Raw genomic sequence first — 13,580 nt, 5'->3', positions numbered from 1 at the left:
TGAGGAAAAAAATTAAAAAAATTTCAAGGACCAAAATCTGAGGTGTTATATTCTCCCATTTAGGATCATTTGTCCTAGAATGATGGGTAATGGCATACATTAGCACGATTTGACACAGAAACACTCCCAGACTTACCTTTAACAAAGACAAAAAACAAAGACATCAAGGAATTCACAATTTCCTTTAACAATCCCTGAAAACAAAGATGCTAAGGAATACACATACCTTAAGCACGATTATTTGGAGCGAAGAACATGAATGGGTACTTAGACTTCATGTCCTCTTCATCTTCCTAAGTAGCTTCCTCAAACTTTTGGTTCCCCCAAAGAACCTTTACCAAAGCCCCTTCCTTTGTCCACAATTGGAGGACTTGGCGATCCAAGACTGGAACCTCCTCATAAGACAAGGAATTCGAAATGACCATACCTTCTAAAGGAACAACCAACGAAGGATCACCCACACACTTCCTCAACATCGAAACATAGAAGACCAGATGAATAGAGCTCAAGCTAGGAGGCAATTTCAAATCATATGCGACATTGCCAACCCTCTTCAAAACCAAATATAGACCAACATAACGGGGACTAAGCTTCCCCTTCATCCCAAACAGCATCACTCCTTTCATGGGAGACATCTTCAAGAACACCCAATCACCAGCATTAAATTCTAATTCCCTTCGCCTCACATTCGCATAGGACTTTTAACGACTTAGGGTGGTCTTAAGCCTATCCCGAATCACCTTCACCTTCTCCATGGCTTGGTGAACTAAATGAGGGCCAAATAATTTATTTTCACAAACCTCAAACAACCCAATAGCAGACCTAAACCCTCCTACCATACAAAGCCACAAACGAAGCCATACTAATACTAGAATTATAACTGTTGTTGTAGGCAAATTCTATGAGAGGTAAGTGGTAAACCCAACTCCCACCATAATCAAATACACAAGCCCAAAGCATATATTCCAAGGCCCAAATTGTCCTTTCCTCTTGCCCATCTGTCTATGGGTGGAAAACGGTACTAAGGGTTACTTTAGCCCCAAAACCTCATTGGAACGACCTCCAAAAGTGAGATGAGAACTGAGTACCTCGATAAAAATGATAGAAACTGGTGCACCATGCAACTTCACTATCTCTTGGATATAAAACTTCGCATAGTCCTTAATAGAAAAAATTGTCCTTACTGGCAATGAATAAGCAGACTTAAGTCATCCTACCCACGATGATCCAAATCGAATCAAATTGCTGATGAGACTGCAAAAGACCGATAACAAAATTCATATTAATTATTTACCATTTCTATACCGGCGGCTCAATTTCTTAAGTCAACCCACCAGGCCTCTAGTGCTCCACCTTCACTTGCTAACACACCATGCACTTAGCCACCAAATTGGCTACATCCCACTTCATATTATTACACCAATAAATCTCCTTGAGATCATGATACATTTTCATTGAACCAGGATGAACCATATAACTTGACTCGTGAGCTTCAACCAAGATTCTTTCCCATAAGCTATCAACATCGAGAATACATAAACTACCTTAGTACCTCAAGGCAACATCATCACCAATCTCAAAAACCATCACCTTCTGCCTACCCACATCATTCTTGATTTGCATCAAGATAGGGTCCAACACTTGCTTCTCTTTCACCTTTTCATCAAGAGATGACTTCGCCACCACCTAAACAATCAAACTACCATCTTCGAAATCTAACAGACGGACTCCTATATTAGCCAAATAGTAAATATCCTTCACCAAATCTCACTTCTCCTCGTCCATATGAGACAAGATTCCCATAGACAACCTGCTAAGAGCATTAACAACCATATTAGCTTTACTTGGGTGATAGTGGAGGCTTATGTCATAGTCCTTTAGCAACTAAGCCACCTCTTTTTCCTGAGATTTCGCTCTTTCTTAGTGAACACGTATTGCAAGCTCTTATGATCAGAATAATATCTACATAGACCCCATACAAATAATGTCGCCAGATTTTTAATGCAAACACCACAGCTAACAATTCCAAACCATCACTTGGATAATTCTTCTCATGAACTTTCAGTTGTATAGAAGCACACGCAACCATCTTGCCATGCTGCATCGACACACAGCCTAGTCCCACCCGGGATGCATCACAATAGACCACAAAACCATCAGTACCCTCAGGTAGAGTTAAGATCGGAGCTTAAGTTAACTTATCCTTCAACTTCTCAAAACTACCCTTACAAGCATCAGACCATAGGAACTTCACCTTCTTCTGAGTCAACTTAGTCAATGAGCAGCTATAGAAGAGAAACTTTCAACAAACATCCTATAATAACAGGCTAAACACAAAAAGTCAAAATATCGATTGGAGTCTTGGGTCTAGGCCACTTCTTAACCACCGCAACTTTCTGTGGATCCACCATGATCCCTTCACTAAAAACATGACCCAGATAAGTCACAATATTTAACTAGAACTCACACTTTGAGAACATCACATATAACCGTTGATCTTTAAAGGTTTGCAACACAAGGCAGAGGTGATAGACTTGATCTGCCTCACTCTTCAAATACACCAAAATATCATTAATAAAGACAATGACAAACAAGTACAAAAACTGATGGAAAACCCAATTTATAAAATCCATAAATTCCACCGGTTAATTAGTCAAACCAAAAAAAAATCAACAAAAACTCAAAATAAGCATACCAGGTTTAGAAAGCAGTCTTAGGGATATCCGCCTCTCTAATTTTCATCTAATGGTACCCAGACGAAAGATCAATCTTAGAAAAGTACTTAGCACCCTGAAGCTGATCAAAGAGATCTTCAATCCTCGGAAGGGAATAATTATTTTCATGGTCACCTTATTTAATTGGTTGTATTCTATACACATCTGAAGGAACCATTCTTTTTATGCACGAAGAGAACCTTAGCACCCAACGGAGACACACTAGGGCGGATAAAATAGTTATACAAAAGATCTTTCAACTTCTCCTTGAGTTTATTCAACTCGGGCGGAGCCATTCTATAACAAAGGATATAAATAGGACGAGTGTCTGGAAGAAGATCAATCCCAAAATCAATTTTCCTATCGGGAGGAATACCAAGAAGACCATTAGGGAACACCTTATGAAATTCACAGACCACAGAGACGGTCTACAAAGAAGGACCTTAGGATCTAGAATCCTTAATATGCACTAAGTGATAAAGGCACACTTTAGAAAACAATTTTTAGGCTCTAAGCTACAAAATGAAGTACTAGGGAACTACCTTCCCACTCGACCATCGGCGTATTAGGGAAGTAGAAGCTGACCCTTTGGGTCTGACAATCAAGAGATGCATAGCACAAAAACAACCAATCCATCCCAAAAATCACATCAAAATTCTAACATGTCCAACTTTATTAGATCCATCAAGGTATCCCTACCACAAATCGACATCACACAACCCCTATAGACCCTTCTAGCCACAATGGTGTCACCCACTGGGATGGACATAGATAAGCAATTCAGAATACACTTATGATTAAAACCAAAATCAATAGCCACGTAAGGGGTCACATAAAAGAGGGTACACTCGGGATCAAGTAGACAATATACATCACGAGAGAAAAGTGTGAGCATACCAGTAACAACACCGAGGGACGTCTCAAAATCCTGGAGGGTGGGAAAAGAGTACAAACAATTCCGTCTAGTGCTAGAGCAAGAAGCAGAAGTATCACTCTTTGGCGTAGGAGCTAATAGGGTAGCAACAGGGATCTTAATTGCTGTAGAAGCAACCATAGAAGGACAGTCCAGCTGCATATGGACAATCTGACAATATTTGAAACACTTGTTCCTCCCCTCTTCACAAACACCATGATGCACCTGGCCACAAAATCTATAGGGGGATATGATGGAGTGAATTGAGCATCGCTAGCCTGAGACTGGGCGTCTGGTGCTCTAAACCCATTATCATACTAAGAATGACGATCACCCGATGGCTTTGGATAAGGAGAACTAGCCGTAGAGTAGGAACTAGAATTCCCCCACTTCTTCTTAAACCATTTTCCACCATCTCTACCACTCTATTGCTGGCCTCCACCCTGATTTGAGTAGTGAAACTTCTTACTTTGCCTTTCACTCATCTCTGCTTGCTTCTTCTTTTACTTTTCTAGTTGTTGCTTTTACACCACAAGTCTAGAGATGTACATATTCTTGTTCAACTATATCTTTGTTCAATAAGGCAACCTTACTCTCCAAGATCAACTCACGGGATAACCCAAATGTAAACTTCCTCATTTTAGCCTTCGTGCTAGACACCAATTCCAGAGCATATCGTGACAGCTGATGGAACTTCAAGGCATACTTCTTTACTATCATCCTTCTTTGTTTCAAGTTCAAGAATTCCTCAGCCCTCGCCTCCCTCAACTCATAAGGAAAGAAGAGATCAAGAAAAGCACTAGAGAAGTCGTCCCACAAAGTGGACTCAGTATCATTACCCCTAGACTGATCCTATTCCTCATACCACTGATATGTCACATCCTTTAACTTACAGGAAACACACTCTACACCCTCCACATCGGTAGCATGCATCACATGGAAAATCTTTTCCATCTTATTAATGAAATTTTGAGGATCTTTCTAACCTTAAGAACTAGTGAAAGTCAAAGGACAGCCTCATAAATTTGCCAACTTAAGTAACCTCAGAAGATGGAAATACAGAGAGGCCACCAACTGGGTAAGCAAATGAATCGACTGGCAAAACTCAACAGTAGACACATCAGCTTGAGGTGCTCAAGAAGGGATAGGGGGAATCCGTTGAGTTCCATTAAGGAATTCAGAAGTAGCGACTCTATACCTGGGCTGAACCCTAAGAGTAGGATGAGCTTTGTCCACATTATCCTCGGACGGGATGGAAGAGTTTCCCCTAGCATCAGATCTTCTAGGAGGCATGATTTGAAACGTGAACATGCAGGAATTAGAGGAGATTTCAAAACCTTAGAATAGCTTGAAATAAAACAAGGGAAACATTCCTAAACATCTCGTAGCTTCTTCATTATAAGTGTGGTGTGCTACATAGCAATAAAAGAGACTACTTGACACGGCTTTATGGACACCCAATAACACCAAACCTAGGCTCTGATATAAACTTTTTCATGATCCAAAGCAGGGCCTAGCCCTGATGTATATCTGTAGTCCTACATGGATTGGAGACCACCCCCTGTACCTAACCAAGTGAACACAACATCCCCAATGTTGGATGAATTTCAAACATATAACAAGATAGAATAAGAATAAGCTTAGTAAAATTTAAATCATTTCTATAACCGACAACTGATAACTAGCAAAACAACCTACCAATATCACCCATATCCACAGTAATCCTACAAAGTCTTCTAACAAAAGAATTAAAAACCAGTCTTGGTTGGGACAAGTTTCTGACTCTAACAATAACAATGATAATGTTAATCATAATGAATGCTCTCAATTCAAATCTATAATAAGAACTGATGAAATGTCTAAGCCCTCCAAAGAACGGAGTCTCACCACTTTACCACAACAAACCGATGCATCGAGTTGATCCATCTAACTTTGCGCTGGAAAGGTAGAAGTATCTTCGATGCTTGCATCGTGTGGGGATACAACGTCTGGAGACGATTAGTGGGTTGAGAACTAGCATATAATTCAGGAATAAGGATAACATAATGTCGTGATCAACATTTCAAAATCATTCAAATCCAATGAACATAATCAAATGCATATACATATATACATCTCATGTCAGGGTAGGGAACAAGGCTTAACATGCACTTTAAAACTTAGCCTGCATTGTGTAGCTTAACTGCCAAAACATAAGAAGGCCCCTACGGGTTATATCAGCCCAACTCTCCCCAAGCTAATAGGGCCAGAGCGTATGGCTGCACGAACCAGAGAGTATACATATGCACTATAGGGGACTCGAACCTCTTTCATACCAAAGTGACACAAGCACCCAATCATGTAATATAATATAGGGGACTCAAACCTCCCAATCATGTGATTAATAATAAAGGGGACTCAAATAGCCCGGTCATATAGACCCCCACATCGGCAACCGTGATTTCTAGTGTTGGTCCCTTGGGACCTTCACTTTCACGACTCAGCTACACAACCCTCATTAAAGCCTAATTAAAATAATTATCACACATTCCCATTCATTGAACCATGATACACATTTAGACATACATTATTGGTATCGTCATACAAACTACACTTGAGAGGTAACATCAACATGCCGAAACAACTTTATTATTTGGGGAAATTCATGGCCCCTTGGTTCAAATATACATTAGCTTGGGGAATTACACAATCCATAAGGTTCAATTCGAAATCATTATGCTTTAGTAACCTTTTACATCATGCAATAATTCAACTGTAGTTAAATGTGCATATTTTTCATACTCAAAAACGATTTCATAATATGGGGTTGAGGTCATAACCACTTCAAAATTTACAAGCTAAGGAAAATAACCATCCTCTAGTTTATTCACCATACCCCCATGCACCCAACAAGTTCAAAACAAAAATTAAAGCATGAATAGTCATAGGTAAACTATGGGAAACATTGTTAAGCAATAAGCATTTGAAACCCTCAACCCATGTTTCAAAACCAACATCAATACCATATGAACAACACTTTAAAACATATGCTTTTATCAAATTAGCATTTAAGGAAGAGTAACATGCCTAAAATACAAAGTTTCACAAAAAGAATTCAACCCTTGAGCCTTCGGATAACCTACTTCTTTGAAACCCTAAGTATCTTGTTTGAGAGGCTTCAGAGAGAATAAAAGGAGTCTTTCATGTGTTAAAGTATGGAAAAAATTCCCCAAAGGTGTTTTATGAACGTATTTAAGTAGTTAAAGTGGGAAATGTCCAAAATGCCCTCAACTTAAAAGCTAGAAAAGTATCTCCAATAACTACGGGTCACACGACGACTCATAACAACACCTTACGACTCATCACCACAAGTTATAACCAAGAAAGTGTTAGAGGGCACCCATACTATTGATCTTACAACTTACATCATATGACTTGTATCGTGACCCTACAACTCGTAAGGTTCAAGTCGTATCCAAGACAGAACCACTTGAGCCTTATATTAGTCATCCTATGATTAGCACCAAATGACTCATAACAAGTCCTCACGACTCGTAGTGATCCACTCGTACTCAAAGAACTTAACCCCACACACACTATTTAGGCTACAATTGGGTCCCAGAACCCATAAAGACTCCATACGACTCATAAGGAGGAGTCTTAGCCAGGGTAGTGAGAATAAAATTTAAGAAATTTTCTAGGACCAAAATCCAGGTGTTACAAAACTAGTCCTACGAAGACTTTGAATGAATTGGTATCTCACCAAATGGTTTCTAAAGGAAACTTATCAGTGAAAGATGTGCAATCCCACTAAATAGAAGATATGGAAGAGGATGACAACCAATTGACTAAAGAACAGATTTTGAAGGAAACTGGTTTGTCGCCTAAAACAAACAGAAATAAGAACAAAAGTAAGAACAAGGTGGAATCAAGAGTTAACAGAGTGAATCCCAAATGAAGTTTCAAATCCAATACAAAATAAATTTAATACCTTTATTTTGGAATGTGAAATCTGTAAGAACACGAAATTCTTTTCATAGAATTCAAATTTTACATAGACATCACAAATTTTCAATTATTGCTTCGATGGAGCCTTTTCAAGGTATTAATCAAATTTAAAGGTATAGGAGAAAGCTTGGGATGCATATACAAATTATAATCTCAATGGGAAAATCTGGATTTTCATTCAAGATTAGATTAAGGTTACAATTATTTCTCATACTAAATAACAATTATCTATTCTCCAAGAGTTTCAAGAATCCGATCTAGAATCCGATCTTCAACTGGTAACTACTGTAGTATATACAATGTGTGATGCTCAAGATAGAATTAATCTGTGGGAATATATATATTCTATATATATGAATAATAATCATCCATCGTTAGTAGGGGTGATTTTAATGTCATCCTTAGTGATGAGGAGAAGATAGGGGGCCTCCCTATTTATCCACAAGAATATGAAGACTTTGCTTTCTGTATAAATTCCATGATCTCATGGATTTTAAATTCAAAGGTAGCCTATTTCTTGGTTGAATAGTAGGATTGATAATGAATGAATCTTTAAGAGATTGGACAGCATTCTTGGAAATCAGGAATATCTTGGCATGTTTGGTTCTGTTGAAATGGAACATTTAGCCAGAACAAGGCCAGACCATGCTCCTTAATTATTATCTTGTGGAAATTAGTCCAATGACTACAATACACATTTTAGGTTTCTTAATTTCTGGACAGAGAAGGATGATTTTCAATAAGTTGTTCAAGAAAGCTAAAATTTAGTTGAAGAAGATGATATTTTTATCAGCCTAAAGCAAAAGCTAAAGCTAAAGAAGACCAAAACTGTTCTATCTAGATAGAGTAAGGGAGGTTTTGGTAATATCTTTAAAAAAATTGCTAATCTAGGAGGAAACTATTAAACTAAAGGAGCAGCTTTTTAAGGAAAACCCTAATACTGGGAATAGAATGGTCCTTCAAAAAGCACAAGCAGAATTAAAAAGGTATATTCATTTTGAAGAAGAATTCTAGTAATAAAAAGCTAGGATTCAATGGTTTTCTGAAGGTGAAAAGAATACTAAATTTTTTCACAACTTGGTCAAAGGTAGAAGGAAAAGGTTAGTCATTCAGAAGATTAAAAGGGTTGATGGACAATGGATTGAACATGCTGATCAGGTTGCAATTTAGGCTGTGAATTTTTTTGAAGACCAATTTATAGGAGAAAACACTGACTCTAAGTTATCTTGGCTGAAACATGTTCCACAGTTAGTTTCATAAGACATTAATGTTGTGATTAATGTTCTTCCATCAATGAAAGATGTTAAAATAGTAGTTTTTAAATTAAATGGTAAAAGTGCTTGTGGCCTAGATTGTTTTACAGGGAATTTTTTCCAGAAATGCTGGGATATTGTTAGTACAGATGTGTGGAAGGTAGTGAAAGCTTTTTTTAAGGGTTTTACTCTTGCCAAAATCAATTACTCATACTAATTTGGTTCTCTTACAAAAAAAAATATAGTATAATCTTTTTCTTATATGAGACCAATTAGTTTGAGAAATTTCTTTAATTAAGAGATTACTAGGGTTCTGCATGACATAATTGAAGGGGTTCTACCTAGAATTATTTCTAGAAATCAATCTATATTTGTGAAAGGCAAAAGTATCACTGAAAATATGCTCCTTGCTCAAGAAATTATTTGACATTAAACTAAGAGGAAAACCTTCCAATGTAGTGATTAAATTAGACATGCCTAAGGCATATGATAGTGTAGAATGGAAATTTCTTCTAAGGGTCTTGGAGAAGTTGGGTTTTGATTCTAATGTAGTGGATAAAATATGGAGACTTTTGGCTAATAATTGGTATTCTGTTTCGATTAATGGTCAAGCACGTGGTTTTTTCCATTCTACTAGAGGAGTGAAGCAGGGGGATCCCCCTATCCCCTGCTTTGTTCATTCTGGCTGCAGAAGTATTGTCCAGGGCTCTGAGTTCTCTATTTTTTGAACTTGGTTATACATGTTATGGGAGGCCTAAATGGTGAAAAAATATTAATCATATGGCTTATGCAGAAGATACAATAATTTTTGTTTCCGAAGAATTCTTTGCAGATGATGATGATGATCCTTAGGGAATATTAAAAGAAATTTCCTAATTAATCAATAAGGAAAAGAGTTTTTTATGTCTATCATAAAACTACTCACTCTAACATCAAGAGAGTGGAGGAAATTATTGTGTTTTCCAAAGGTAATTTTCCTTTAATTTATCTTGGTTGTCCTATTGGTCATGCCAAAAAGAAGAAAGTTCATTTTGCTGAATTATTGAAAAAAGTGCATTACAAACTTCAGGCATGGAAAGGGAAGATTTTATCCTTTAGTGGTAAGGCAGTTTTAATTCAGAATATCCTGACCAGTATTTCTATTTATTTACTTTTTGCCATCACAACTCAAAAATGTGTTCAGTAAGATTTGCATAAATTAATTGCAAGGTTTCTATGGAATTTTAAAGAGGTAGGTAGAAACAGACACTAGGTGGCTTGGAATGATATTTGTAGTCCTAAAGAGGAAGGATTTTGGGTTTTCAGTCAATGTTTGATGTTTGTAGGGCTCTTTTTGCAAAGCATTGGTGGATTTTCAGGACTCAAAATACTTTATGGACTAACTTTATGTGGAATAAGTATTGGAATAAAGTGAAACCTCAAATGGTTTAATAGAAGGGTGGTTCTTTAATTTTGAAACATATGTTGGGGGCTACAGATGCTTTTGATCAACAAATATGGTGGGAACCCAAAGTGGGTCATTCAGGTGTGTTGTTTGAAAACTGGACACAATTGGGTGCCCTTCATTTTTATTTACCTATTGACAGGCCTAGGGACTATCACATTGAAGATGATTCTCAATTATGTTCAGTGGATGGATGAGATATTGGTATACTACAACATAATTTTGGTGATAAAGTATGTGAATATGTTGTAGATAATATTCAGAGTGCTACACACTCAGATTGTTGGGATAAAGCTTGGTGGATGCGACAACCTCTGGAAAATTTACAATTAAATCTGCTTGGGAAGGCATAAGGAACAAGGAGTGCACTATTCAGAACTCAAAAGACATATGGTTAACTATGATAACTTTTGAAGTATCTTTTTTTTATTTGGAGACTGTGGAAGAACATAATTCCTATACGTAAGGTACTTATCAGGAATAGAATTTATGACAATATAGTGTGTTGTTGTTGTGGAGAAGAAGTTCAGGAAATAGTTGTTGTTGTGGAGAAGAAGTTCAGGAAATAGTTGAACACATTTTTATGCAGTGCCAGTTTTGTAAGGATCTATGGGAGTACTTTACTTCAATAGCAGGTGTTTCTAGCCCATTTTATAGCTCAGAGATGGTGTTTTTAAATGGTGGAAGGCCAACACTAGCTCTAAGCTCATGCCAATTTTTAAAGTTGTCCCTATGCTTATTCAATGGCAAATCTGGAAAGGAGAAACTTCATCAAGCATCGTGCTAAAACATCTTTTGTTTGTATGAAGATAGGGATCACAAGGAATTTGTCTTACTTAGCCAAGATGATATATCCATGGCTTAAAAATATCCCAAATTCCTGGGTGGGATTATTGACTTTTTAAAATGAATATAAGCCTAGAATAAGAAGTATAATTATGAAGTGGAAGTTGCCTAATACTTAGCATTATAAGTGTAATTCAGATGGAGCTGTAAAAGGCAACCTTGGCCCAAGTTCAGCTGGTTTTTGTATTATAGATCTTAATGGTGATTTTGTGTTTACGGAAACCAGAAGAATTGCTGACACATCTAACTTGTTGAAGTAGTGGCTATAAGACTGAGATTAGAACACTTTGTAACTAATAATCTATTTCTTGAGAGTTTGGAAACAGATTCACTATTAGTTCACAGGTTCTTGACTGGATGATGGGAAGTCCCTTGTTGTATTTCGAATGAAATAGGGAGAATTGTTGAGTTGATGAAGGGGAAAGAGGTTGCGGTTGAACACACATTCAGAGAAGGGAATCAAATGGCAAATTTTTTAGCTAACCATGTTTTCTATTTTACAGGTACTGAGTTAATCAAGTTTTATAGTTTTCAAGAATTACCAAGAGGAGCTAAGATCATATTAAAATCGGACAAAGATCAGGTTTTGAATCATAGACTGAAAAAGATACAGAATGAAGACTTCGTTGTTGATTAAACGACATCAAACATGATTAAGTCAGTTCAGAGACAGCACAGTTCAATATTCATTAATAAGTTTTTCAAAAATATCAGTACAAGGGATAAAATATACCAACAGAAGGGAATTACTGATACAAGTAAATGTACCCACAAAGCATTGAAAAAATCACATCATCAAGTACATTTCAACAATAATCAACATGCAGTAATTAGGGGAGAACAAATTCAGGTCTACACACCTGCTGCAGAGACGATTAAGGTCAGACATCGATGGATTGTTGATTTTACTCTCTTAGGCAATGGTATTAGCTTAAAAGTAAGCTCAATCTGTCAAGAAGTTAAAATTGATAAGAAATTGATAGTTACTTCCAAATTGTACAGCAACTGAAAAGGAAAATTACTCATCTTGTTGATTTGTACAAGTCGGAATCGAGTTGATGGAAGAAGTCTTCACTTGGGTTAATTTCATAACGTTTGTGAGAATATTGAATGTCATAGATAAAAATGCCCAATCTCAAATCATTCTTCTGATTTTGAAGATCTGGAACACGAGGATGTTTTCAATTTCCATCTGTAGCTTAGGAAAATCTCGAATTGTGTCTTGGGATTAGGTGTCAAACGGGCGTATTCTATTTCATTTGGATGGGTTAAATATGGATGACTAAAAATTATTTAGATACTAATTTGCCCATATAAATATAGGAAAATATGAAGTTATGGAGTGAGTAAAAATGGTTTAAACCCATTTAACTCCTAAGTTAAAAATTTTAAACTTCTATATCTTATCGGGTTTGTTTGGTATTAATGGAAAATGTTTTCCTTTTTGATTGACTTAAAGATTTTAAAAAATATTTTTTAAATTAATTTAGTTTCTTTAAAAATGAGGAGAAAAAAGGAAAATATTTTTCAAAACTTTCTTTCAACCTCCTTCTTAAATTAAAATATTTATACAACTCTCACAATCACTCATTCCTACTCCAATCTTCAATCTCCCATCCTACCTCCACCCCTACCCCCACCCTATCCCTATTACCCCTATTAAAAAATATATTTTAATTTTTTTCTTAGCTCACCTTTACACAAAACCCTACTTCCTTCCCCTTTCCAAAAACAAAAAAAATAATTTAAAAAAAAAAATCAAATATTTTTCTTACCTCTTTGGCCAACCTCCTCCCCTTAAAAAAAAATACAATAACAATAACAAACTCAGTGTATTTCCACATAGTGAGGTCTGGGGAGGATAAGATGTATGCAGTCCATACCTCTACCTCTAAAGAAGTAGAAAGGTTGTTTCCGATAAACCTCCGGTTCAAGACACGGAATACTAAACAAATTCATAGTAAAGTATGGAACAAGATGGCATGACATAAATACGACACCCACAAGTAATAGTAAATAGAGAAAAGTAAACAGATTCGTAATAAAGCATGAAACAAGGTATCATAACAAGAATAATACCCCCACCAAGTAATTTCCTATACTAGCGACCCAAACTGACCCTAGCCTTCTGCCCTACTTCGCGCCTTCCAGATCTTCCTATCTAGGGTCATGTCCTCAGTGAGCTGTAACTGCTCCATGTCCCGCCTAATCACCTCTCCCCAGTACTTCTTCGGCCTACCCTTACCCCGCCTAAAACCATCCAAAGCTAGCCTCTCACACATACGAACCGAATCATCCATGCCCCTCCTCATCACGTGTCCAAACCATCTCAATCGAATTTTCCGCATCTTATTCTTCACCGGAGTCACACCAACCTTCTCCCTGATAGTCTCATTCCAAACTCTATCCCCCCTAATTAGCCC

The 13,580-nt window shown here is 37.0% G+C and overlaps 1 long non-coding RNA gene across 3 annotated transcripts; it reads right to left on the bottom strand.

Annotated features, from left to right (window-relative positions):
- Positions 1 to 4,188: 4,188 nt before the first annotated feature.
- On the bottom strand, positions 4,189 to 12,430 carry LOC107848050. 3 transcript variants are annotated; one of them, XR_007050088.1, is made up of 3 exons: positions 12,018 to 12,430; positions 5,515 to 5,640; positions 4,189 to 5,411 (listed from the first exon to the last, which is right to left on the bottom strand). It is a non-coding gene; the product is annotated as an uncharacterized LOC107848050 (long non-coding RNA). The 3 variants fall into 3 exon arrangements; XR_007050086.1 differs by having other exon boundaries at positions 5,515 to 5,615; XR_007050087.1 differs by having other exon boundaries at positions 4,189 to 5,405; positions 5,515 to 5,615.
- Positions 12,431 to 13,580: the final 1,150 nt, after the last annotated feature.

The sequence above is a fragment of the Capsicum annuum genome, unplaced genomic scaffold, assembly GCF_002878395.1.
Source record: "Capsicum annuum cultivar UCD-10X-F1 unplaced genomic scaffold, UCD10Xv1.1 ctg44053, whole genome shotgun sequence".
Taxonomy (NCBI): domain Eukaryota; kingdom Viridiplantae; phylum Streptophyta; class Magnoliopsida; order Solanales; family Solanaceae; genus Capsicum; species Capsicum annuum.
Note: the sequence above shows the minus strand (reverse complement) of the source record. Positions and strands in the feature narration are given on the sequence as shown.